General features: G+C 37.6%; 1 non-coding gene and 1 pseudogene across 1 annotated transcript; one reads left to right on the top strand and one right to left on the bottom strand.

Moving 5' to 3' along the window:
• Nucleotides 1-13,347: 13,347 nt before the first annotated feature.
• On the bottom strand, nucleotides 13,348-13,454 carry LOC133772143 (U6 spliceosomal RNA). The gene has a single exon (XR_009867744.1). It is a non-coding gene; the product is annotated as a U6 spliceosomal RNA (small nuclear RNA).
• A 7,806-nt stretch (nucleotides 13,455-21,260) lies between these two features.
• Nucleotides 21,261-24,379, top strand: LOC133770995 (thioredoxin domain-containing protein 9-like; annotated as a pseudogene).
• Nucleotides 24,380-24,647: the final 268 nt, after the last annotated feature.

The raw sequence follows: 24,647 nt of genomic DNA, 5'->3' as shown, positions 1-24,647 counted from the left end.
GGGGCATTGAAAAAGCAAAAGTGAACTATGGTATTTCAAATCTAAAATCCTAGAGAAAGATAAATTTGGGAAGCATGTGAAATAATTTTCATGCATAATAAATCACATTTTTTCCTTATGTTTTACCTAAAATATTGAATGGTATATTTTATGTTTACCCTGTCTCTATTTTTTTTTGTTTGTTTTTGGTGTAATAACTAAATGGCTCTCCTCTACTGTGCAATGTTATTGATTGTAACTCTAAGTACATCATCTCACTTAATAATCACAAAAAGATGATAAACTAAATTCCATCATCTACAATTTGCATTTGTGAAGGATGAGGCTCAGAAAGGCTGATGAATTCGCTTCAGCTCTCATAACCAGGGTATGAGCCAGGGAGCAGCAAGTAAACAGTTCTATCTGGTGCAAAACCCATGTTCTTTCCAGCAAACTGATATGACCTTCATTGTTTTTTAATTATTTTTTAAGTCTTGCATCACCTGGGCCTTAATTAATTGTTTAATATGCTTCACTGTTTAATTCTTCACTAATGTTAATAGGTAAATGGTTAATTATGTGGTATTAGATTGTTTTTTACCTTAATCAGAAGAACACCATCAGATTTTTTAGTCCCACTGACAATGATACTATTAGTTTTAAGACAGAAAAAAACACTTTTTTTATCTTTTGGATGATCAAATGTAATTATTCTCTTGAAATAAATATTATGGCATGACTCGAATCATTTTGAAGATAATATTTTTGTTTAAGATTTTATTTGCTGGATTAAGATTATATTCAAGGCATAAATATAGTCACAGATACACTAAATGGCCTAATAATTAAAGAAGAGTTTATTTTTTGATTGCATTTCTGGAAAAAAAAAAAAGAGAATGGCTTTAAGAAAACATCTAATAACAGGCAGGAAGATATATGTTAAGGTCACTGCTGTGGCTAGGTAGGTTTATCCTCCACCAGCAGTGCCCAGACCCAATATGGGCGATGGTTCTAGTTCTGGCTGCTCCTCTTCCGATTCAGCTCTCTGCTGTGGCCTAGGAAAGCATGGAATATGGCCCAGATGCTTGGGCCCCTGTACCCATGTGAGAGACCCAGAGGAAGTTCCTGGCTCCTGGTTCCTGGGTTCAGATCAGCACAGATCCAGCCCTTGCGGTCATTTGGGGAGTGGACCACTAGTTGGAAGACCTTTTTTCTCTGTCTCTTCCTCTCACTGTCTGTAACTCTGTCTTTCAAATAATAAATAAAATCTTAATTAAAAAAAAAAGATTACTGCTGCTGTATGTTTCTTCCTCTTCCTCTTCTTCTTCCTCTCTCTCTCTCTTCTTCCTCTCTCTCTTCTTCCTCTCTCTCTCTTTCTCTCTCTTTCTCTTTCTCTTTCTCTTCTTCCTTTCTATTTCTTGCTGAGATCGAGATACCAGACTGTTCAAAGCCAGGAAAATAACGTTTTACTGAGTAACATTATATGTAGGTTACTATGCTGAGTTATTTAATTTATTGCTTTACATAAATCAGGCAAAATCTATATTGCTTCCTCATTAGTGCCAAGGAAACTGAACTTAAAGGGGTCTAGAGATATACTAAAGTTAGAGAATAGGTAAAATAGCAGAGTAGACAATTAAACCTATATCCCTCTCTCCTCAGAGGTTGGATATTTTCCTGATACTCTGGGTCTTCCTATGGTAGCAAAATGAATTCCTGACTTCTTCCATATTCCTTTTATTGGCACTCGCAATCCATGTGTTTGAATAATATGAGGGGAAACTAAGAACAGTTTGGGAAATATTAATGATGTGTCTTTTTAGAGTGTCTTGCAGTTCTTGGCATCATTATTTGCCTAGGTGTAATTGAATTTAATTATATTTTTTACATTGAGTCCCATTTTTGACTCAGTAATATTATATTTTTGGTTTTTATGTCTGTTGATCATCAGAAGATAGAGATACTTAATTTAACTTTTACATTTCTCATTCGTTTTTTCATGTAAGATATGTAAATATATATATTTGTTAATCATATTTATGTTTAAACAGAATATTTTTATTCTTTTAGAATTCCAGGATTATTTAATCTTTTAAAAAGTTTTATTCTTATTTTTTTTTGAAAAGCAGAGTGACAGAGAAATAGAGAGAAGAAAAGACAGAGGGAGAGGGAGATCAAAGGAGAGAGATACATCTTTAATTTGTTTGTTCATTTCTCAAATAATCATGATATTTGGGGCTAAACTAGCCTGACACTAGGAACCAGGAACTCCATCAGGGTCTTCTACATGGGAGGTAGAACACAAATACTTGGATCACCATCCCACTACTTCCCACACTTGTTAGAAGGAAGCTGTGTTGAAAGCAGAGTAGCCACAACCCAAACCATATAGGATTTGGGCATCCCAAGCAGCAGCCTAGCCTGCTACACCACTACACCCTCTTCCCTTTACCTCCCTTTCGCATCATTCTGGTGTGTGTAAGCTTTCTGTGGGAACAGCTATCTGATTTTAAGGAAAGTATTGTCTTAAAATATGAGAAATAAAACTCCCATGTATATACTTACTCTCTGGTTATAGAGAAGCCAATATAGAAATAACATCTGATAGGGGGCAGGTGCTGTGGCTCAATAGGTTAATCATTCGCCTGCAGCACACGCTGGCATCCCATGTAGGTGCCGGGTTCCAGTCCTGGTTGCTCCTCTTTCAGTCCAGCTCTCTGCTGTGGCCCAGGAGGGCAGTGGAGGATGGCCCAAGTGCTTGGGCTCCTGCACCCTCATGGGAGACCAGGAAGAAGCACCTGGCTCCTGATTCAGATTGGCGCAGCGCCAGCCATAGCGGCCAATTTGGGGGGAACCAATGAAAGGAAGACCTTTCTCTGTCTCTCTCTCTCTGTCTATAACTCTACCTGTCAAATAAAAAAAAAATAACATGTGATGAAGAAATAAATGTAAAAAAAATAATGCCAGGGTAATTATAATATATAATTACTGTGGTCCAAGAGTGTATCAGTATTTTTCAACAATTCCAAAAGTATGCTTCATAAAATATTAATTATTTGAGTTGAACTACGATGCCCACTTCACATGTCAAATGACACACTCAAAATTTCCTCGCAAACTTTTGCTGTATTAAGAAAAATTCATATTAATCTCTTGAATTTTATATTTATCCTGAGAATAAAGAATCACCCTCATATACAGTATCCCTTTTTTTAAATCAAACTTACTTGACCAAAAAATGCCCTTTCATGTTATAGCTATTAATAATATCTAGAGCCAAAATCCAAAATTCACATTGTGAAACACTATACCAAGGTTGTATTCACATTCACAAAAGAGGGATTTACTTAACCAATTTGAAGGAATGATGAAGGTAAAGGCAAGTCAGTTCAAAGATCTTAAATAATATAGGTAAGATATGATAAGGATCCAGTATGATGAGGCCACAGAATGGGATAGATTCAAGAGCTACTCAAAATAGGATTTAGAAATGGTCTACTTCAGTGACTACAACTGGAGGAAGGAGTCACTAAACCAGATATGGCTTGAATGATTGGTTAAATGATGATAATGCTGCTTGACAAAGAGAAGTCAAGAAGAGGGATTGTTAAGGTAAGGATATAGACTCTGGGCACTTGACTGGGGAATACATTCTATCACTTTTTTCCAGCATGAACTAGAAATAGAGTATTGGAAGATACATAATAAAAATAAGAGCCTCAGCAAAGATATGGATGTAGAGAGTCACCATGTTGTAAGAATCTCTGGAATATGAATGAGCCTAAGGATGACTTAATCTATTTGGTAGGGATCCAATTACTTCATTAAATACCTTAAATGGAGAAACATGCTGAAAATACATACTCTATTTTGCTACTGTAAATGTTTTTTTGAAAAAAATGTAGTAAATAAGTAAAACATAACATCATCTACAGATTAAATATTTTAGTTTTGCCATGCAGTAAGAGATCCATGATGCTGAAGCCACAGACATCCCATAGAGAAATAGATGGCATTGAAGGTTAGCGACTGAAGATGTCTTTAAACCTTTCTCTGGGTTCATTGCCTACAAATGCTGCATTAAACTTATAAATACACTAATCAAGAAAAGAGGTGTTCAATAATGATTCATCCAGAACTCAAATAATCCTGTAATCTATTTGAAGCCGGCTGACAGCATTATAGGAAAGAGTAAATGTATTTCCTGTTAAACATTTGCCTGGTTCATTTACAGTAATTCTCTGTTCCTGCTTAAATAATCACTTTTGTCTCAAACTTGTGTATTTATATTTAATTGAATAAACAATGATGGCCACTGATAAATGGTTTCTTAGAGAAAGGCTTTCATGCTCTGAAACTAACTGAGCCTTAAGTTGGCTTCACTTCTCATCAAGACAATACTAATTAACAGTACTGGCTAGTTCATGCGAGCCACCTATTCTGTGCCATATGTTAATAGAAAGTTTGCACCTATTATATCATTGTCAGATCAACCTTGTAAGGTGAGTTTTATTATTGTCCTTTAAAGACCTAGAAACTGAAGCTCTGAGAGTCGATGTTTAAAGTTATAAAATCAGTAAGAGGCAGCCCTCCACTTTGATTATGAGATTGAATAATTACACAGTTTATGATTTTTCCACTGCCTCTTGCTTTTACACATGAAAGATAAGAAAACAAAAAATAGGAAGAGATGATCTTTTTCTACATCATTTCTTTATATCTGATAGAGATCTATATGCAAACCCTCATATTATATTTCAGTATTTTTTGTGATACAAATTAATACACATAGGAACTAATATAATGAATGATATTATTTTTGAACTTTGTTTCCTCCTAGAAAAACTTTAAGTAATGTTGGACATTGGTTATAAATTTTATGAAAGGAAAATAATGAGTTGATAACAACAACAACAACAAAAAGCATGTAAGGAATTATGGAAATTTCACCAACCTAGAAGTGGATTTCAATCTCTATTTAGAAACACTGGTGAAGCCTTTTCCAGAAATATCATAATGAAGCAATTATGTTAAGAGGATGAAATTAGAGAATACTTTTAATATTTCATTAAATTATTCTAGTTTGCCTTTCAGAAGTAATCAGAAGATGAAAATATCTGTCACCAAACCATTTCTTCAAAATCCATTAAACAAATTAATTCACCATTGATTAGTTTTTCATAGAGCTTGTAGAGTTGGTGGACTAAATGTGGGTTCTGACACCAGCAAAATGTATGGCTCTTTGCCCAGGATGGCTCTTAATTCTGGTGCTTTGAATTTGCTATACCCTATAAAATCCATTAGGCTTCCATATCAGTTGTGCATGGGATTGGACTTTTAGAATATGTTTGAAATGGGCCGGCGCCATGGCTTACCAGGCTAATCCTCCGCCTTGCTGCACCAGCACACTGGATTCTAGTCCCAGTCGGGGCGCCAGATTCTATCCCGGTTGCCCCTCTTCCAGGCCAGCTCTCTGCTATGGCCCGGGAAGGCAGTGGAGGATGGCCCAAGTGCTTGGGCTCTGCACCCCATGGGAGACCAGGAGAAGCACCTGGCTCCTGGCTTCAGATCAACGCGATGCACCGGCCACAGCGGCCATTGGAGGGTGAACCAATGGCAAAAAAGACCTTTGTCTCTCTCTCACTATCCACTCTGCCTGTCAAAAAAAAAAAAAAAGAATATGTTTGAAATGATATTCTGTTAGAGCTATGATATTAATAAAATTTACCTCAAAATTTGTTAGTATTGCTACCCTACAATCACTAGTATTGATCTATTTTTCATCAAATACATGTTTAAAATGAATTCTCACAGATAACTAAGGCAAGTAGAATTCAAAAACAAATTTAGCCAAAGAAAAGGAGATATGTGAAAATATTTACATGGATTTCCCTTGAATGGGACTGACATGAATTAAGAAATGTGTTGTATGAAAGTGAGTTCCTTATCGATAACTGGGATATCTACAGTCATGCTAAATGTTTTTTGACAAGTTTTGACATTTTTAAATGAAAGCTATTTTAACATAACCATATTCAGGGAAACTGCTTACATCTTAAATGATGCCTAATGTGAACAAAATTATTGTTTCTCTTGCAGATAGAGATTTTGTCAAATGAGATTTTTGGTATCATTATTGTATGATTTTTGGCATACCTTGTGAAAAATGTATACTTAAAATAATCCTATGAACTAAATGTTTGCATAATAGAGATGGAGGAGAATAATAGTAAAATAAATACCTTGCCAATAATCTCCTTCAACTAAATGAAACTACAATTTTTAGTTTATTAATCTTATCAAGTTTGTTTCTGTTCACTGAATTTGATCATTACCAGAGATTGCTGTTTACTTTCTTCTTTAAGAACACATCCTAAATGTATAGCATGAATAGATTTCAAGAAATATGTTGCTGACCAATGATTGCTTTTTTGACTCAAAACTCTTCTTGAAGAGAAATGATAACAACACTTAGCACTTTTATAATGCTTTTGCCTTCAACTAATACATCTAATTAATTCTAATTAATCTTTACAACACCCCTGTGAGGTGGCAAATTGGCTAGAACTGTTCCTCCATACTGATATAATTAATTATGATTATGTAGATGTAGAATAAAATGAATAGTATTTCCTTAAATCTGTAGCTTCAAATACTGTAAATTGCATCATGTTAGTTTGATGCAAAAGTGATATTGTAAAATGAGAACAGATTTCAAATCATGTTTGTAGATTATTTAGGAGAAAATCATGCCAATTTGGGCCTTGGTTTTCCATTTTTATGCAGCAGACCTGAAGTGGTGGAGCATGATGGGGAGTGTCCTGGCACAGGGCCCAAGGGACTCTAGACTCTAGCCTCAGTTTTCTCATTAACTACCTGTCTGACCTTGAAACTTATTTTTCTCAGCTATAAGGTAGTGATAATGTTACTTCCCTGACTTATATCATGGGGATGGTTGCAGGTTAAATGTGACAGTATATGTGAAAAACTTTATTACTTGAAAGCATTTTTAGATATAGATTATATCTTTACACAATCAATGATACTATATAAAAATGTATTCCTACAAATAGTTATAGTTTCAAAAGCATACGTTTTTAGTTCATCAGTTCAACAGTTTAAAGCATGAATTTACTTACTGTCTAGTGCTACAGAGAGCAAACAGTGAATAGGACAAAGGCAAGTACAGAGAGGGTGGGATCTATATGGTGAATCTAGGTAAGATGCAGATTTTAAGTACAGATTCATTGTGATTGGTGTAACCTATCATTCATTTTCTTCATATGTATATAAAAATGAGGACACATAAAACTAAATTCCTCTGAATGGACAGTACTTTAGGAACAGATGTAGATAGGTCTCATCATTTTCCTTCACGTTTAATATACACGTTAAAATATAAAAAAAGAGATGTCTGAATGTAGTCATGGGCTACTCTATGTGATATCATTACAGGACCTCTGTCTATTGGCCCGAATCTCTTACCTTTCCATCTAAAATGCAAAATTTAGAGACATTGCCTTAGTCGAATACCTTGTAGCCTCCTTCAAGAAGATTGTCCCGGCTTCCACAGTGCCAGATTCATTCATCTTCCTTGATTTATCCTCCTACTTGCTGGAATGGTCCTGCTGAGGTCCTATGCTGTTATTCCACACCTATCAGACATCTAAAATTGGAACGCTCTGGAGCTCACAGTAGTTGGTCCCATGTCTTCTCTAGCTGCATTAACTACCCAGATGATCTTATTCATTCTCATACCTATGATGCTATCAATTCTCCAATCATGCTATTGATTCTATCTCTTTTTTTTTGTTTTTGTTTTTGTTTTTTTTTTTATTAAACTTTTATTTAATGAATATAAATTTCCAAAGTATAGCTTGTGGGTTACAATGGCTTCCCCCCTCCCATAACTTCCCTCCCGCCCGCAACCCTCCCCCCTCCCGCTCCCTTTCCCCTTCCATTCATGTAAAGATTCATTTTCAATTCTCTTTGTATACAGAAGATCAATTTAGTATATATTAGGTAAAGGTTTCAACATTTTGCCCATATAGCAACATCGAGTGAAAAAACTACCATTGGATTACTAATTATAGCATTAAATAGCAATGTACAGCACATTAAAGACAGAGATCCTACATAATTTTTTTTTTCAAAATAATTAATTTTCTATGCCATTTCCATTTTAACACCAGGTTGTTTTTTTTTTTTTTTTCATTTCCAATTCTCTTTATATACAGAAGATCACTTCAGTATATAATTAGCAAAGACCTCATCAGTCTGCGCCCACACAGAAACGCAAAGTATAAAAATACTGTTTCAGTACCAGTCATAGCATCACTTGGCTTTAGACGACACATTAGGGACAGATCCCGCATGGGGTGTAAGTACACAGTGACTCCTGTTGCTGACTTAACAATTTGACACTCCTGTTCATGGCGTCAGTAATCTCCCTAGGCTCTAGTCATGAGTTGCCAGGGCTATGGAAGCCTTTAGAGTTCGCTGACTTTGGTCTTATTCAGATAGGGTCATAGTCAAAGTGGAGGTTCTCTCCTCCCTTCGGAGAAGGGTATCTCCTTCTTTGATGGCCCCGTTCTTTCCACTGGGATCTCACTCACAGAGATCATTCATTTAGGTCTTTTTTTTTTTTTCCCATGATATCTTGGCTTTCCATGCCTGCTATACTCTCATGGGCTCTTCAGCCAGATCTGAATGCCTTGAGGGCTGATTCTGAGGCCGGAGTGTTGTTTAGAACATCTGCCATTCTATGAGTCTGCTGTGTATCCCACTTCCCATGTTGGATCGTTCTCTCCCTTTTTGATTCTATCAGTTAGTATTAGCAGATACTTGTCTTGTTTGTGTGATCTCTTTGACTCTTAGACCTATCAGAGCTATCAATTGTGAGCTGAAATTGATCACTTGGACTAGTGCGATGGCATTGGTACATGCCATCTTGATGGAATTGTGTTGGAATCCCCTGCACATTTCTAACTCCACCATTTGCGGCCAGTCCGATTGAGCATGTTCCAAATTGTTCATCTCCTCCCTCTCTTTTTCCACTCTTAGATTTAACAGGGATCACTTTTCAGTTAAAATTTAAACACCTGAGAATAATTGTGTGTTAATTACTGAGTTCAACCAATAGTACTAGAACAACAACAACAACAACAAATACTAAAAAGGATAAAGTATTACATTGTACATCTAAAGTCAGGACAGGAGCTGATCAGTTCATTGTTGCTTATAGTGTCCATTTCACTTAACAGGTTTCCTCTTTGGCGCTCAGTTGTCATCGATCAGGGAAAACAAATGATATTTTTCTCTTTGGGACTGGCTTAATTCACTCAGCATGATGTTTTCCAGATTGCTCCATCTTGTTGCAAATGACTGGGTTTTGTTGTTTCTTACTGCTGTATAGTATTCTATGGAGTACATGTCCCATAATTTCTTTATCCAGTCTACTGTTGATGGGCATTTGGGTTGGTTCCAGGTCTTAGCTATTGTGAATTGAGCTGCAATAAACATTAATGTGCAGATGGCTTTTTTATTTGTCAAATTAAATTCCTTTGGATAAATTCCAAGGAGTGGGATGGCTGGGTTGTATGGTAGGGTTATGTTCAGGTTTCTGAGGAATCTCCAGACAGACTTCCATAGTGGCTTAACCAGTTTGCATTCCCACCAACAGTGGGTTAGTGTCCCTTTTTCCCCACATCCTCTCCAGCATCTGTTGTTGGTAGATTTCTGAATGTGAGCTATTCTCACCGGGGTGAGATGGAACCTCATTGTGGTTTTGATTTGCATTTCTCTGATTGCTAGTGATCTTGAACATTTTTTCATGTGTCTGTTGGCCATTTGGGTTTCCTCTTTCGAAAAATGTCTATTGAGGTCCTTGGCCCATTTCTTAAGTGGGTTGTTTGTTTTGTTGTTGTGGATTTTCTTGATTTCTTTGTAGATTCTGGTTATCAATCCTTTATCTGTAGTATAGTTTGCGAATATTTTTTCCCATTCTGTTGGTTGCCTCTTCACTTTCCTGACTGTTTCTTTTGAAGTACAGAAACTTCTCAATTTGATGCAATCCCAAATGTTAATTTTGGCTTTGACTGCCTGTGCTGCTGGGGTCTTTTCCAAGAAGTCTTTGCCTGTGCCTATATCTTGCAGGGTTTCTCCAATGCTCTCTAATAATTTGATGGTTTCGGGTCGTAGATTTAAGTCTTTAATCCATGTTGAGTGAATTTTTGTGTAAGGTGATAGGTATGGGTCTTGCTTCAAGCTTCTGCATGTGGAAATCCAATTTTCCCAGCACCATTTATTGAATACACTGTCCTTATTCCAGGGATTAGATTTGGATCTTTGGTCAAATATAAGTTGGCTGTAGGTGTTTGGATTGATTTCTGGTGTTTCTATTCTGTTCCATTGGTCTATCCATCTGTTTCTGTACCAGTACCATGCTGTTTTGATAACAACTGCCCTGTAGTATGTCCTAAAGTCAGGTATTGTGATTCCTCCGGCTTTGTTTTTGTTGTACAGGATTGCTTTGGCTATTCGAGGTCTTCTGTGTCTCCATATGAATTTCAGCATCATTTTTTCTATATCTGAGAAGAAGGTCTTCGGGATCTTGATGGGTATTGCATTGAATGTATAAATTGCTTTTGGGAGGATAGACATTTTGATGATATTGATTCTTCCAATCCATGAGCATGGAAGATTTCTCCATTTTTTGGTATCCTCTTCTATTTCTTTCTTTATGGTTTTGTAGTTTTCATCGTAGAGATCTTTAACGTCTTTGGTTAAGTTTATTCCAAGGTATTTGATTGTTTTTGAAGCTATTGTGAATGGGATTGATTTTAGAAGTTCTTCCTCAGCCGTGGCATTGCCTGTGTATACAAAGGCTGTTGATTTTTGTGGATTGATTTTATATCCTGCTACTTTGCCAAACTCTTCGATGAGTTCCAGCAGTCTCTTAGTAGAGTTCTTTGGGTCCCCTAAATAAAGAATCATATCATCTGCAAAGAGGGATAGTTTGAGTTCGTCCTTCCCGATTTGTATCCCTTTAATTTCTTTTTCTTGCCTAATAGCTCTGGCCAAAACTTCCAGAACTATATTGAATAGCAGTGGTGAGAGAGGGCATCCCTGTCTGGTACCAGATCTCAGTGGAAATGCTTCCAACTTTTCCCCATTCAATAGGATGTTGGCCGTGGGTTTTTAATATATTGCTTTGATTGTATTAAGGAATGTTCCTTCCATACCCAGTTTGCTTAGAGTTTTCATCATGAAAGGGTGTTGTATTTTATCAAATGCTTTCTCTGCGTCTATTGAGAGAATCATATGGTTTTTCTTCTGCAGTCTGTTAATGTAGTGTATTACGTTGATTGTTTTGCGAATGTTGAACCATCCCTGCATACCGGGGATGAATCCCACTTGGTCTGGGTGGATGATCTTTCTGATATGTTGTTGCATTCTATTGGCCAGAATTTTATTGAGTATTTTTGCATCTATGTTCATCAGGGATATTGGTCTGTAATTCTCTTTCAATGTTGCGTCTCTTTCTGGCTTAGGAATTAAGGTGATGGTGGCTTCATAGAAGGAATTTGGGAGGATTCCCTCTTTTTCGATTGCTCTGAATAGTTTGAGAAGAATTGGAGTTAGTTCTTCTCTAAATGTCTGGTAGAACTCAGCAGTGAATCCATCTGGTCCTGGGCTTTTCTTTGTTGGGAGGGCCTTTATTACTGTTTCAATTTCTGTGTCAGTTATTGGTCTGTTTAGGTTTTCTATGTCTTCCTGGCTCAATTTAGGGAGGTTGTATGTGTCCAAGAATCTGTCCATTTCTGATAGATTTCCCTGTTTGCTGGCATACAAGTCCTTGTAGTAATTTCTGATGATTCTTTTTATTTCTGTGGCGTCTGTTGTTACGTTTCCCATTTCATCTCTGATCCTATTGATTTGGGTCTTTTCTCTTCTTTTTTTAGTTAATTGGGCCAATGGGGTGTCAATTTTGTTTATTTTTTCAAAAAACCAGCTCCTCGTTTGGCTGATTTTTTGTAATGTTTTTTGGATTCAATCCTGTTGATTTCTTCTCTGATTTTAATTATTTCTCTTCTCCTACTGGGTTTGGGTTTGGTTTGCTGCAGATTTTCTAGATCCTTGAGATGACTTGAAAGCTCGTCTATTTGGTGCCTTTCCAATTTCTTGATGTAGGCACCTATTGATATAAACTTTCCTCTTAACACTGCTTTTGTTGTATCCCATAGGTTTTGGTATGTTGTGCTGTTATCCTCATTTACTTCCAGAAAATTTTTGATTTCTCTTTTAATTTCTTCTATGACCCGTTGTTCATTCAGGAGCATATTGTTCAATCTCCATGTGTTTACACGTGCTCTAGGGATTCCTGAGTTGCCAATTTCCAATTTCATTCCTTTGTGGTCTGAGAAGCTGCATGGTATGATTCTAATTCTTTTGAATTTGCTGAGACTTGCTTTATGGCCTAGTATGTGGTCAATCCTAGAGAGGGTTCCATGTACTGCTGAGAAGAATGTAAAGTCCTTAGATGTAGGATGAAATGTTCTGTAGATGTCTGTTAGATCCATTTGGGCTATAGTGTCATTTAAATCTACTGTCTCCTTGTTGATCTTCTGTCCTGTTGATCTGTCTATCTCTGAGAGTGGAGTATTGAAGTCCCCCAGTACTATTGTATTGGGGTCTAAGTCTCCCTTTAAGTCCCTTAACAAGTCTTTTAAATAAGCTGGTGCCCTGTAATTAGGTGCATATACGTTGATAATCGTTATATCTTCTTGTTGAATGGATCCCTTAATCATTATATAGTGCCCCTCTTTGTCTCTCCTAACAGTTTTTGTAGTAAAGTTTATGTTGTCCGATATTAAGATGGCTACGCCCGCTCTCTTTTCATTTCTGTTGGCGTGGTATATCTTTTTCCAGCCTTTCACTCTCAGCTTGTATGGATCATTGTTGGATAGATGGGTTTCTTGTAAGCAGCAAAAGGATGGGTTTTGTTCCTTAATCCAATCAGCCAATCGGTGTCTTTTAACTGGACAATTCAAGCCATTAACATTCAATGTGACTATTGAGAAGGAGTAACTTTGCCCTGCCATTTGCCAAAGATATTTTCTAATATCTGGTTTGAGATTCCTGTGATCTTTTGCTCTGAGGTTTCCTTCCTTTACCTTCTTTCATATTGGTGACCGTGTTTCTGTGTTTCTGTATGTAACACGTCTTTAAGCATCTTTTGCAGGGCTGGACGAGTGGCGACAAATTCTTTCAATTTCTGTTTGCTGTGAAAGGTCTTAATTTCACCTTCATTCACAAATGAGAGCTTTGCAGGATATAATATTCTGGGCTGGCAGTTTTTCTCTCTTAAAAAATATGGAACGCTTCACGAATTTGCGTGTCATCCTTGCGCAGGGGCCATGCTAATCTTCTCTGTATCGTTCCAATTTTAGTATATGTGCTGCCGAAGCGAGCACTGATTCTATCTCTTGCCTTTAACTCTCTCCCCTAATTCCTGTAGTCACTTTTTCAAAAGCCCATATTCTATTTGGATATGTCTAGAATACATCTCAGACTTAAGAGATTCAAATAAGATTCTTGATTTTCTCTGGTGTTCATTCCATTTCTACTACAGCATTCTAGTTGACAGTAAATGGTAACTCCACACTTTCAATTACTGAAACAAGGATCTCAGGGAGACCCTTGATTTATTTTAGTCTCATGTAATTCTTGTGTTCTACTTCATTTTCAAAATATTTCCAAAATTGAGCCACTTTTTGGCACATCCACCAAAAAAAAAAAAAAAATCCTGCCTTTAAGTTACAATTTGTTTTATCTTCTCACAATCATTTGTAACTGATCTCCTTGCTTCTCTTTGCCTTCCTACAGTATTTTCTTAATAGGTTATATATATATATATATATATATATATATATATATATATAATATGATTCTCAAATTTTACCATTTATGAGAAACCCTGGAATTCTTGCTAAAGCATAAACTTCTGATAAAAGCTCTGGTGTGGTGGTTAAGATGTCCATATGCCATATAGGAGTGCCTGATTTGAGTTTTAGCTACTCAGCTTCTGTTCCAGCTTCCTGCTAATGCACATCTTGAGGAGTAGCTTGTGATGGCTCCAATGTTCAAGTCCTTGCCACCCATGTGGGAGACTCACATTGAGTTTCAGGCTACTGGCTTTGAAATGGCCCAGTCTCACTGTGTGGGCCTTTGGAAGATTAGCCAATGGATAGAAGATTATCTCTCTCTCGCTCTCAAATAAGTAAAAAAAAAATAAAAAAGTGTTTTGCTTTGATGTGGGGACCACCTTTTGAGAACCATTTATAGAGGGTTTTGCTACCCAAGAAGAAGTCTACTGAAAAAATACCAGCATGACCAGAGAGGCATTTCAGAACTGTAGGATTTGGGGGCTTACACTGTAGACTCGCTGAATCAGCCTTTGCATGTTAACATGATTTTTAGGTGAATCTTCTACATATGATGAAGAACACTGTTTTCATGTCATGTCATTAGTGTTCCTTTACTCAAAATGGGTTTCTGTCTCAATCTGGAAAATAATAAATCCATAACATGGCTTAGAAAGTTTTTTATAATCTGAGCCTCCTGTTAATTTTTTCAGCCTTCTCTTCTAGCATTCATCTGCTGATTGAGTTCCCTCTTTTCATGCTGGTCAACTTACTCTTGAACTTAGTCATGTTCAGGTTTAGGACATTAGCACTTTCTTTTCCTCTCACTGGTATGTTGTTTCCCCAGTAGTCACATGGCTTATTTTTTCACTTCATTTGTTTCTATGCTTAAAAGTCACTTAATCAATGAAGACGTTTTTAACCAAAATATTTGATAATAACTCCCTTCCCCAGCCTGACACTCCTTGTATCTCTTAAACAGGTTTAGTATTCTATATGGCATGTGTTACCACCTAAATGTCACATCTTTATCTGTTTACAAGCTTAGTTTATTTTTAGAGAGCTATTTATTCTGGTATAGGTTGTTTTGCCTCTTGCTCACTTTTGTAAGACCAATGCCTATTTTTTGAAAAATAGGAATATGTATATATATATATATATATATTATAGGCACCAAATATTTCTAGAATAAAAAATAGAGTGATTCTTCAAAATCCTTTCCTAGGATTGAATTTGAAATGGGAAAATATGAAGTAATGCAAATATTAAGGTATTGAGAAGAGGAAAAATCGAATATGGAGAATTCAGTTTAAGATTTGATAAGAAGGAGCAGGATTTATGACACAGAAGATTAGGTCACAATCTGGGACTTGTTCCAGAACTCCCATGTCCATGCTGTCCATGCAGCTTCCTACTAATGCACCTGGGAGATGTCAGATGATGGCTCAAATATCTGTATTTGTTTTATGTTCATGGGAGACCTGATAGACTTACTAGCTTCTGACATGAGACTGGCCTTGGCCTAGCTGTTATAGATGTTTTGGAGAGTGAACCAGTGATTGGAAGATCTATTTATTTCTCCCTCTTTCCCTTTCTCTCTGCCACTCTGGCTTTCAAATAAATAAGTAAACATTAACAATAATTTGACAAACAGAAGAGAGCCAAAAGATATTTTTCTATAATATTTTTCTTAGGATTTAATTGATGAAACAAGTCATACATAATGATGTATTAGATACATTTTCTCCATTTTCACATTCTATCCTTGGATAAATTACCAAAAGTATAGAGATTCACTAATACATTTACTGTCTATTTAAAAAAAGCACACGGATAGGCCCAGCTGTGACTGCTTTTGGCTAAAGAATTTTAAATTAATGGTGATAATGTATAGCAGTGTGCACAGGTGGGAGGCAGTAGCCAGCGGGAAGATGCAGGGAAAGGTGTTAAGACTGTTTTTATTTAATACCTTTGTTAATGATCTGGAAGGAAGAGTGAAAGCTCATTAATTAAATTCACTGGTTTACTAAATTGGGAGGTACCAGTGACACCAGGGAAGAGAAGAAAAAATGTAGAAGGACTTAGAAGAGTTAGACAAAGTGGGGAGAAATGAGTTAGACTTCCATCTGTAAAAATAGATACTGATTTTTAAATATAAGGGACATAGCTAAACATTTCTTTATGTTATCAGTGTAACCTTATGATGATGATAGCATTGATAATATTGGTGAGGACAATTTATTATGATTGATTTCTGACTTTTCTACATAAAGAGTGGGTTAAGCAATGTCGTTATATGCAGCACCCTAATGTGAGGATGCTACACTTATTAAGAGGTAAATCTTATATCTCAACTATAATTAGGTTTGAGTTTAAATATACACTGGTGTATTAAATAGTGATAGTCCGCATGAGAAAGAAGGCAAAGTTCCAGGAAAAGATTCTTGCTATGGGAAAGAGCATTCTGGCAGCAGAGTTTAAACAGAGTCAGAGTCAGGGAGAGACAATTCTGAACTCAGGGCTTCATTCAGAATGTGTTGTGGTGTAGCACCAATGGACTCATTTCTGAATCCAAAAGTGAAAATTGCCAAAATATAGGAGACAGTAAAGCTATTAGGCTGACCATAATTAACTGGTCATAAATGAGATGTTAATAAATTTCAGTGGCTGAACTGGTGAGCTGTTTGGTAGGAGAGCCTTCAGTTTGAAAGCTACCTGCTACCATAACTCCTTGAGCGTGAGTACCTACCTGTACTAAAAAAAAAGACACTGCCATCTTCAGTGCAAACATCATGAACTACTGGTGGGTAACGAATGCAATACTCCTTTCTCCTGAGCGCTAGAAATGGAACTTCTAGTAAGAGTTAGCAGCTGCAGAAACAGAGGAGGAGGAATGGTAACAGTGCCCTAGAAGATGAATGTCTCGATGAAAATGCTTAAGGGTTTCTGGAAGTGTGTGGAAGAGTCCACAGGGATGAAATTTGGATCAAAATGCTGTTTAAGATTTTATTGTGATGTTTATATTTTGCTTCAGGTTGTTGTAACTCAGAATATTTAGTTATGCATATGATATAACAGGATCAGAGGACTGAAGAACTTCAGCATCCTTTGATAGGATTTAAGACTCTAATTTCTCTGCTTCTCCTGTGAGTTCTCCTGTAGCAATTATCTATGGGAGCAGATGGTTCTCATGCATACAAACAGTAATTTGGGCCTGGTGTTGTGGCAAAGGTGGTTAAACCATTGCTTGTGATGCCCACACTCCATATTACAATGCTAGTTTGAATCTTGGCCACTGGGCTTTCAGCTTTCTAATCTAGCTTCCTGCTAATGCATCTGGGAAACAGTAGAAGATAGCCCTAGTGCTTGGTCCCCTGCCACCTATGTGGAAGACTCAGATGGAGTTCTGGGATCCTTGCTTTGGTTTGGCATAGCTTAGGCAGTTGGTGGCCATGGAAGACATCTCTTTCTCACTCTCTCTGTCTCTCTTTGTCACTCTGCATTTTAAATACACACATACATGCATATATCTTTTGAAAAGTAGCAAGTTTGAAGAGTCAGAATTAAGATAGAAGCACACTATTGCTAGTGTTGTTATGATGTGTATATTAGGGAGAATTTAAGAAAACATATTGGTGGCTCTTGGACTAAAGTGCTCAGAAAACAGGTCATTATCTGTAGAAGCAGTAACGCTCGCAAATTCCTGACAGTCTACAGCCTTAGGTGGACTACTCTAAAAGACAAATTCATCCAAAAGGCACACCATTCTTACACCCACTGTGCCCATTTTGTACTATGTGTGAGGGAAATGAGTTACACACTATATCACTTTTGATTCTCATCTGCCTTTCCCATATAATGAAAAATTTGCAGCGGATGATCTTCATTGCTTTTTCCATAATATAAACATTTATTGTGCTATATTGATACCTTAGTGCAATGTTAGATGACTTCAGCATAGGAGCATTTCACTTCACCAGAAAATGAGTTTGTAAATGAAATAAAAATAACAGCTATAAATTAACATTAATAGTTAATAACTACACCTGGAATGACTAAAGCAATCATATACAACAAAAACAAAGCCAGAGGAATCTTAACACCAGACTTCAAGACATACTACAGGACACTTCTAGTACAAACATCCTGGTACTGGCATGAAAATAGACATGTAGAGCAATGGAAAAGAATGGAAACTCCATAAGTCAATTCACACATCTACAACCAAATAATCTTTGACAAAGGAGCTAAACTTATCCCTTAGAGAAAGGACAGTCTCTTCAACAAATGGTACTGGGAAAATTGTATATCCACATGCAGTAGTATAAAACAATACCTCTACCTTACTCCTTATAAAAAGATCAACTCAAAATGGATAATGGATCTGAATCTATGACCTGATCACATCAAATTACTAGAGGAGAACATTGGGGAAACTCTGTAAGATACTGGCATAGGAAAAGACTTATTGAAAAAGACCCCAGAAACACAGGCAATCAAAGCCAAAATTGCCAAATGGGATTACAAATGAGAGGCTTCTGTACTGCAAAAGAAATACTCAGCAAAGTGAAGAGGCAACTGACAGAATGGGACAAAATATTTGTAAACTATGCAACTAATAAAGGGTTAACATCCAGAAAAGAGCTCAATAAACTCAAAAACAATGAAACAAACAATCAGCAAACTAATTGGCAACAGACTTGAACAGATATTTTTCAGAGGAAATTCAAATGGCTAACAGACACATGAAAAAATGCTCAGGATTACTAGCCATCAAAGAAATGCAAATCAAAATCATAATGATGTTTCACATCATCCCAGTTAGAATGGCTGTCAGACAGAAAACAACAAGCAATAACTGCTGGTGAGGATGTGGAGAAAAACATACCTTAATCCACTGTAGGTGGGAATGTGAAGTAGTACAGCTATTATGGAAGACAGTATGGATATTCCTCAGAAATCTGAAAATAGATATATCTTACTACTCAGCATTTCCAATCCTAGGAATTTACCCAATGAAAATGAAATCAGCATATGGAAGAGTTATCTGTACCCACGTGTTTATTATAGCTCAATCCACAATAGCTAAAATATAGAATCAACCCAGTTGTCCATTAACTGATGACTGGTTAAATAAATTTGGCTGGTGCCATGGCTCGACAGGTTAATCCTCCGCCTAGTGGCGGCTGGCACACCAGGTTCTAGTCCCAGTTGGGGTGCCGGATTCTGTCCCGGTTGCCCCTCTTCCAGGCCAGCTCTCTGCTTTGGCCATGGAGTGCAGTGGAGGATGGCCCAAGTACTTGGGCCCTGCACCCCATGGGAGACCAGGAGAAGCACCTGGCTCCTGCCTTCAGATCAGCATGGTGTGCTGGTCGCAGCACTCCGGCCACGGTGGCCATTGGAGGGTGAACCAATGGCAAAGGAAGACATTTCTCTCTGTCTCTCTCTCTCACTGTCCACTATCCCTGTCCAAAAAAAAAAAAAAAATGTGGCATATATACATTATGGAATACTACCCAGCAGGAAAAAAAAAATGAAATTCTTTCTTTTGCAGCAAAATGGTTGCAACTGGAAGCCAGTATACTTAGTGAAATAAACCAGTTCCCCAAAGATAAATACCATATGTTTTCCCTGATCTGTGGTAACCATTTGAGTATCAAAAATATAATGTTTAGGAAGGAAATAGACATATTGAGTTTCGATGATTGTTTACAGCCCTTGTGTCTACTGTTGAGGAACATTTTTTTATGATTTGTTGAACTCATTTTTTTTAAAGATTTATTTATTTATTTATTTGAAAGGCAGAGTTACAGAGAGGCAGAAGCGGGGTGGGGGAGAGAAAGAGAGACTTTTTTTCCATCCGCTGGTTAACTCCCCAGATGGCTGCAATGGCCAATGCTGCACTGATCCGAAACCAGGAGCCAGGATCTTCTCCTGGGTACCCCATGCGGAAGCAGGGCCCAAGCAATTGGGCAATCCTCCACTGCTTTCCCAGGCCATAATAGAGAGCTGGATCAGAAGTGAGGCAGCCGGGACTTAACTTGAATTGATGCCCATCTGGGATGCTGGCACTACAGGTGGCAGGTTCATTTTTCAATGAAAATTCATATTTATTTTTCAATGGAAATTCATAATATAGGGCACTACAGTAGGAAGACACAACCAGGAAATATGCCATCAACACAATCCACATTATCTTTATACAACCAATAAAGAAATGGAGTATAGAAGAACTTCATCAAGATCACATACTGCTATATTCCTGGTTTTCCATCCTGCTTGAATTTATGATGAACACCTAAGAAAAGTGTGATAAATTAAAATACTTTCTGTATTCTTTTAAAATATCAAAACAGGAGGCAGTGTTGTGGCATATAAGGTAAATCCACTGCCTCTGATGCTGGCATTGAATATTGGTTCCAGCTCCTAGCTTCAGACTGACCCAGCCCCATCTGTTATGGACATTTGGAGAGTGAATCAGCAGATGGAAGAGATTCTCCCTCTCCCTCTCCCTCCTTCTCTCTCTCTCCTTCCCTCTTTCTGTTCTTTGTCTTTCAAATGAAAGACTAAATCTTATTTTTTAACAATTTATTTATTTATTTGAATTGCAGAGTTACAGAGGGAGAGGGGAAGAGACAGGAGCCTGGAGCTTCTTCTGGGTCTCCCATGCGGATGCAGGGGACCCAGCACTTGGCCCACCTTCCTCTGCCTTCTCAGGCACATTAACAGGGAGATGGATTGGAAAGTGGAGGAGCCAGGACTTGAACTGGTGCCCTTATGGGATGCTGGCATGGCAAGCAGCAGTTTTACCTGCTATGCCATAGCACCAGCCCCTGTAAATCAGTCTTTAAAAATCAAAACAGTGTATTACCCATTGATTTGCATCCAAGTGTCTTCTCTGTAGTATTTTAGAGACTTTATTCTGAAAAAGTAATGGTAGTTGTAGGCTTCTTGTCTTTACAGCTGACAAACTTCCCCTAATCTGGAGCACTCATCCATCTTTAACAGATGATTTATAGTAGGGCAAAAAAGAGTTATTGGATACCTGGAGAGTGAAGAAAGCGCAGTATATTGAGCAGCTGAAAGCATTTCTTGACAGATTTTGTTTTAGGTAAAAATGCAACACATTTTCTTCTAGAGATTTCTTAAAACATATATTGTAAGGGAAAGAAAATCCATATGGTATTGATTTATTTAAAAGTTTTAAAAATTAGGTATTTGGAAGGCCTCTTATATTTGTGTTTTTCTTGGAGATGGAGCATTTTATTGCACTAACAATAAGAAGTAAGAAAAAAAAGTTCTGAAAATTTATGTTAGTTTCAAATTTAAAGTCAGAATTGATATGGTTTTAAAAACATGACCAAAGAAAGTAAGTTTGTGCTTTCAAAGAACAAAGTAAGCTTTAAGAGGAAGCAGACAAGCTGTTTGTCTGGAACACTCCTTATACCCTTAGTCAAAACAGAGCAGCACACAGATAAACAGAGCCCACAAGTCGTAGCACCAAATGGTAGCTCAGAATATAACTCAAGAATTTATAGCTTTGGTGATACAAGCCTGGGTATCCAATCATGGTTTTGTTTTCTTTTAGTTATAAAACAAAAGAACACATGTAAAAGAGGTAATGAATTGTGTGGGCTATAATTGCTATAATTGCTATTCTATCAGTAATTGTTACTTGCTTACAATGCTTCGCTGTGAGCTGGAAGTAGGTTGTACTACATAGCCTGGAAATCTGTTACTAAACAGAAGGGAAAGGGACATATAACCACCTTCCTCAGTTGTTTTCAGATCATCTTTACTTTGGATACACATCTACAGTGTCACCTAGTGTAATCTAGTTTTGAATAAGTTTTGTATTCAAAAAATTACAAATACTAAAGTGCTACCCTATAAGATGTGGGTAATATTATATGAAGAATTTATCCATATGTCATCTACATATTTATTGAAACTATTGAAACACCTGTCTGTCAATATTTTTATTCACTTTAGCTATTTTTAGGAACATGTTACATCTCAATTACATACGGTACAGAAGATTCACAAATGCTAATTTATTTAAGGTGTTCCAGTTCACTCTCAATAATCTGATCCAGTTACTGAATTTCAGAATCCACATGTGCTCCCACTAGTTTGGTTGTCAGTGACAACTGGACTTTTCCAGGATTTTTGAAAACCTATCAACAGATGCACGAGCTTTTATTGTTCTTTTTTTTTTTTTTTTGTAGTGGGAGGTAAAATAGCAAGGTTTATTAAGAAGGAACATCTGTAAGGACGGATGGGCACCTCTCCAGACAGGGCCTGAGAGAGAGTGCCCAGTCCCTCAGACTGGGGGAGGGGGGGGGCTGCATGGGTGAGTGGAGAGTACACCCGGCCAGGCCAGGCGGGCGGCTCAGCAAACATGCAGAGAGCTGAGCGCGCAGTCCAGTTGAGGCTGGGGGTTTTAAGGAGATGGGTCTTGCTTCCCCACCTCTGCTCCTCTTGGAACAAAGGGCTTTTTGGATGTAAATAGAAAAACTTCTCTTGAAGGTCTGAAACAAAGGACTTTATGGATGCAAATGTTATCAGACCTGAGGAAGGGAGCAGGGTGTTTGAGATGCAGATACTGGGCTGCACCTGGGAGATTGTGGAAGATTTATCAGGCAGGAAGCAGGAGGGGTGAGGGCCTCCACCTGGCAGGTTATCAGGTAGAAGGGGGCAGGGCAGGCAGGATGCGAAATCTGGGCTTCCCCTGAAACATTGTTAGGATGACTTTGAGATGCAGATACATATAGATGTCTTCTCTTTAGGCCTGTCACACACACATAAGCTCATAACTGACTTCCTACCTAACATTCCCCCCTCAAGAGGTAATACCCAAAATTCTTTTTGGGATTATGGATGAAGTTCCATCTTCTGTAACTTCTTCAAAGCTGGCATGTGGGCGTCGAGGGAGATTTGGGTATTTCCTCTTGCTATCTGTCTTATGGTATGTGACAGTAGCCTTAGAAAGACTGTGCTGCTTGGTCCAGGGGGCTGCTCAGGTCGTCCAGTGGGATGGGCTGGAAGCCTTGTCTGACGACAATTTGGAGTTCAACAGCTCTTAGTCTGCTAGAGACAAAACGAACAAGGGCATTAAAAACACACGGTCCAAAGAGAAGCAGCAAGATTACAGAAGTTATTGGGCCAAGGAGAGGAAATAGCCAAGATTTCCATGACCAGATGTTAGGCCAGAAATCCCAGCCCTACTTGGCCTGGTCCTGGAGCTGTTTGGAATTGTCCAGGAAAAGTACAAATTTGGGTTTGTACCTGTCCAGTCTGACCCAGAAACAACATTCTTCCTGGAGCATGGCACAGATACCCCCTGAAGCAGCAGTTAGCATGTTTAATACTTCTTTTTCTTATAACCTTTTGTGACTTCCACACACCCTCTTCAACTTACTTTAAACATTTCACCATTTCCATTCCAGTCTAGAGTAAACTAGCCATCAGGATAAAGTCATTCTTACAAACCATGTCCTTTCCTTATATAAAAAGCTCTTTCCTTTTTAGCCCTTCTTACCAACAACACTCTTTCCTTCTAAACCTTTCTTACCAAGCACACATTTCTATACTTGATGTTTTCCATAGAGCCTGGTTGGCTCTTCTTACCTTACCAGAAGACTAAGGTCTCCATGCAGAGTGAAGATGCCTTAAAAATCCCTTGTGTGATCTAGAGCTCTGGTTAAGGCAATTAGTTCTGCTAGCTGAGCAAAAGTTCCTGGGGGCAGAGCACGTTTCAATAACGTGCCATGCTGTAACTGTTGCTCTACGGCCATACCACCCTGAACGCGCCCGATCTCGTCTGATCTCGGAAGCTAAGCAGGGTCGGGCCTGGTTAGTACTTGGATGGGAGAGCTTTTATTGTTCTAAATGCTTGTATTTAGTGCTGAAGGGACAGCAGCCCCTGAAGAGCTGTCCACTTTGTTTGCAGACTTGAGGCATTAAGGAAAGCTCAAACAGCACAAACAACGATGACTTGGTAAAGGACATGGGGGTACAGAGAAGTTCCTAGTGAGAGACACTGTTTTCAAGAACTCAAGGAGAGTAAAACAGTCTTTTGCCAGTTCTGTAGAGAGTTCACACTCACATGTAAAATACTAGACAGACATATTCTCCAAAAAATATCTTGAGACCAAATTTTTGAAGCTGAATGTGGAACAAACAGCTTTGTTTTCTGAGAGACTGCCTATCAAACGCAGTCCTATTCTGGCACTGGTAAAAGATGATAAACACAAAATTATGTTGTTGGATTTACTGACCTAGTGAATTCAGATTATTTTGCCACAGAAACTTTGGAATGCAAGCTCAGTTGCTCTGATATTGTTAACTGCAATGGAAATTTAATGGCACCACCATTTTAGAGCCAAAAGAAATTTGGAACAATCTTCATAAAGCTGGAGAAGAAAACAGTCTGAGGAGGAAAGAAATATGATTCAGACTCTAGTGAAGATTAGAGCTCAATTAAAAAAGAAATGCTGATTTATCTCTCATTGGCTCTCTTTCTTAGAACTTTTCAATCAAAACTGAAAGCTTGATTCTTTCAGATTTATTGAGACATAATTGACACACAAAAATTATATATGTATGATATACAATGTGATGATTTGTTGCATTTACATTATGAAGTTATTATCACATTCAAATTAATAACACAACCCATTACAAATCAGTTGACTCATCCATCATCTCACATACTTAACATGTATGTGTATGTATGGAAAC

This window comes from Lepus europaeus, chromosome 12 (genome assembly GCF_033115175.1).
Source record: "Lepus europaeus isolate LE1 chromosome 12, mLepTim1.pri, whole genome shotgun sequence".
Taxonomy (NCBI): Eukaryota; Metazoa; Chordata; class Mammalia; order Lagomorpha; family Leporidae; genus Lepus; species Lepus europaeus.
This window is presented reverse-complemented; position numbering and strand designations above follow the sequence as displayed.